This window comes from Ostrea edulis, chromosome 3 (genome assembly GCF_947568905.1).
Source record: "Ostrea edulis chromosome 3, xbOstEdul1.1, whole genome shotgun sequence".
Lineage (NCBI taxonomy): Eukaryota > Metazoa > Mollusca > Bivalvia > Ostreida > Ostreidae > Ostrea > Ostrea edulis.
The window spans coordinates 46,546,781-46,551,102 of record NC_079166.1 but is presented as its reverse complement, the minus strand read 5'-3'; the positions used below and the strand labels follow the sequence as shown (position 1 = coordinate 46,551,102).

The 4,322-nt window shown below is 31.2% G+C and overlaps 1 protein-coding gene across 1 annotated transcript in view; it reads left to right on the top strand.

The window, feature by feature from the left end:
* LOC125674910 (eukaryotic translation initiation factor 2-alpha kinase 1-like) overlaps positions 1-170 on the top strand; it is a 6,389-nt gene extending 6,219 nt beyond the window's left edge. The window contains exon 4 of the mRNA XM_048912270.2: positions 1-170. This exon is cut by the window's left edge and continues 1,740 nt beyond it. The gene's annotated coding sequence lies outside the window, so the exon portion shown is untranslated.
* The last annotated feature ends 4,152 nt before the right edge of the window (positions 171-4,322 follow it).

The window sequence follows — 4,322 nt, the reverse complement described above, 5'->3', positions numbered from 1 at the left end:
TATAAACATATAAAGGTTTTTAAAAGAGAAAGTCAGAATCTGTTTCCAATTATGAAAATGTAAAGCTTATCAAGGAGAATTGTGTATATGATTATTATTGAAATGTTAATTTTTTAAAAATGAAATTATATTATGTTTGGGTATGAAAATATTAAATTCATGAAAGCAAACCATTCTTCATTTTTAGCTCACCTGAATTGAGCTTCCCTGATCGCCTGTTGTCCGTCGTCTGTCCGTCTGTAAACTTTTTACATTTTCGACTTCTTATCCAGAACCACTGGGCCAATTTCAACCAAAATTGGCCAAAAGCATCCTTGGATGAAGGGTTTTCAAGTTTGTTCAAATGAAGGACCATGTCCCTTTCAAAGGGGAGATAATCACAAAATTAGGGTGGGGTTATTTAAAAATTTCTCGAGAACCACTGTTCAAATCATGGCCTCCGGGGGTAGGATGGAGCCACAGGAGGGGGGGGGGGGTCAAAGTTTTGCATACACAAATATATTGAGGAAAATCTTCTCAAGAACCACTGAGCAAGAAAAGCTGATATTTACATGAAAGCTTTCTATCATAGTGCAGATTTAAGTGTTTGTTCAAATGATGGGGCCACAATAGGGGATCAAAGTTTTGCATAAAAATATATAGGGAAAATCTTCTCAAGAACCACTGAGCCAGAAAAGCTGATAATTACATGAAAGCTTCCTGACAGATCAGATTCAAGTTGAATTCATGAAAGGCAGGTTAAGGTGACGTTTTGACGTACGTCATAATAAGACTGACAGTGGCGGATCTAAATACGTACTTGTTATTTCCATCTGTAAAAGTCATACTACCGGGACAATATTGAATATACGTAAACATTAGGCATACGTAATATGGCATCGAATACAAATTGTGTATAATCGACTGCGAACCACAAATCCGATTAAAATATTACTCTAGCAAGAAAAAAAAAAGGGAGACTAACTTAATGTGAGGGAGCACAGGTACTGAATTAATGCTATATTGAAAAAATTGCATAAAAAAAAAAAAAAATCAAAGGAATTCGGTCGGATTGAAAACATTTTTATTAAATCTTGCTGGTTTTTGTTTTGTGTGTTTTTTGTTTGTTTTTGTTTTTTGACTAACCCATTTCCTTTTAACATGTCCGGTAATGCAAACCACGACCCCCCCCCCCCCCCCCCCCCCCCCCCCCTCATGATAACCATATATACAGCCTACTAGTTGAATTTATCGATTTATTTTTAAATTATCATTATATTGAAATGCGTTTAATGCTCAAAGGTAGTGCTGTTTAAACACAGTTTTACAAACTTGAAAGGTTCGGGCATTTTTATCATACAATTAGTAACTAAAATTCTAAAATTGAGAGAGAGAAAAAGGAAAGTAGAGGCAGTCGACTGCTGAGAGCATATACAGTTCAGAACAGTGTCATGCATCAAAGGTTAAGCAAGTCACAGTGAAGGTAGCAGAAATAAAATGTATATATAGCATTAAAATATTTCAACCACATGCATGTATACATGTTTTAATGATTTTTAATGTAAAACCCCAAGAGAAAATTTATGTCATGAGTATTTGGCAAATAGATATTGTTTAAATTTAACCTGATCAGAGCATGAACATTACAAAATACATGCATGTACATACATGACTTGAAGCTGCGCTCTCTCAAACGGTAACACCGTCAATGCATTTGAAAGTTAGCCACCAAATTCCCTTCATAATAACTAAAACTTACACATGTAACTACAGCGGTTTCGATACAGAATGATATTTTGTCAACAAAATTAATTCTCTATTCAAAATAAGAAGAGTGAAAGATGTGCACTTTATGTCACAGTGAGGAAGAAACAATGGAACATATATTTTGGGAATGTGACTGTGTTCAATTTATTTTTGAACGATTTTGAAGTCGTCTTAGAACATAAAACAAATTGCCAACTAGTTCTTATAAAAAATCCTTCATTCTATGCATTCTTGAGAAAAACAAAGTTAAACATACATGTAATACCCTTCTCCTTCGGTTGAAGTACTATATATATGCAGCAAAATGCTCTGAGAAACCTTTAAGTGTTTATTTTGCAATATCATACCTAAAACCTTTTCATGAAACGCAGAAATTTATTTGTTACAAAATTTCGTTACAAACGAAAAGTTTGATGCCCATTGGAACGGTTGGAACCTAATATCTCCCTCTCTCTCTCTCTCTCTCTCTCTCTCTCTCTCTCTCTCTCTCTCAGATAAATAAGCACCTGATACATTATGTCGGTTGAATTATACAGAATGTGAATTATACAGAATGGTAAATATACGGAATGTGAATTATATACAGAATGCGAATTATACAGAATGTGAATTATACAGAATGTGAGTTACATGTATATAGAATGTAAATAATACAGAATGTGAATTATACAGAATGTGAATTATACTAAATGTGAGTTGTACAGAATGTGAGTTGTACAGAATGTGAGTTATAAGGAATGTGAATAATACAGAATGTGAATTATACAGAATGTGAGTTATACAGAATGTGAATAATACAGAATGTGAGTTGTACAGAATGTGAATTTTACAGAATGTGAATTATATACAGAATGTGAATTATACAGAATGTGAATTATACAGAATATGAATTATATACATAATGCGAATTATACAGAATGTGAATTATATACAGAATGCGAATTATATAGAATGTGAATTATATACAGAATGTAAATTATACAAAATGTGAGTTATACAGAATGTGAATTATACAGAATGTGAATTATATGTATATTTAATTGCTGGGATAATATTTAAAAATTCATTTTAAAATTAAGGATTATTTCCCTCGTACATAGCTCTATCCTTGGACGAATTTGGGTCCAGTTTTTGGCACTGTAGCTTTCCTTTTAGCTCTTACAAGTTTATTATTCGAATTTCCAAAAGTTCGACTTGAGCATCACTGAAAAAACCTTATTTGTCGAAATGCGCATCTGGTGCATCAAAACTGGTACCGTATAAGTTTTACGTGATAAGTTATACATAATATAGAATGTCAATTATATAAAATGTGAATTATGCAGAATGTGAGTTATATAGAATGTGAATAATACAGAATGTGAGTTGTACAGAATGTGAGTTATACAGAATGTGAGTTGTACATAATGTGAATTATATAGAATGTGAGTTGTACAGAATGTGAATTATATAGAATGTGAGTTATACACAATGTGAATTATACAGAATGTGAATTATATAGAATGTGAGTTGTACAGAATGTGAATTATATAGAATGTGAGTTATACACAATGTGAATTATACAAAATGTGAATTATATAGAATGTGAGTTATATAGAATGTGAGTTATACAGAATGTGAATTATATAGAATGTGAGTTATACAGAATGTGAGTTATATGTATATTTAATTGCTGGGATAATATTTAGAAATTCATTTTAAAATTAAGGATTGTTTCCCTCGTACATAGCTCTATCCTTGGACGAATTTGGGTCCAGTTTTTGGCACTGTAGCTTTCCTTTTAGCTCTTACAAGTTTATTATTCGAATTTCCAAAAGTTCGACTTGAGCATCACTGAAAAGACCTTATTTGTCGAAATGTGCATCTGGTGCATCAAAACTGGTACCGTATAAGTTTTACATGATAAGTTATACATAATATAGAATGTCAATTATATAAAATGTGAATTATGCAGAATGTGAGTTATATAGAATGTGAATTATACAGAATGTGAGTTGTACAGAATGTGAATAATACAGAATGTGAGTTATACATAATGTGAATTATATAGAATGTGAGTTGTACAGAATGTGAATTATATAGAATGTGAGTTATACACAATGTGAATTATACAGAATGTGAATTATATAGAATGTGAGTTGTACATAATGTGAATTATATAGAATGTGAGTTATACACAATGTGAATTATACAGAATGTGAATTATATATAATGTGAGCTATATAGAATGTGAATTATATAGAATGTGAGTTGTACAGAATGTGAATAATACAGAATGTGAGTTATACAGAATTCGAGTTAATATAGAATGTGAATTATATAGAATGTGAGTTATACACAATGTGAATTATACAGAATGTGAATTATATAGAATGTGAGTTGTACAGAATGTGAATTATATAGAATATGAGTTATACAGAATGTGAGTCATATAGAATGTGAATTACATGTATATAGAATGTGAGTTGTACAGAATGTGAATAATACAGAATGTGAGTTATACAGAATGTGAATGATATAGAATGTGAGTTATACACAAAGTGAATTATACAGAATGTGAATTATATACAGAATAT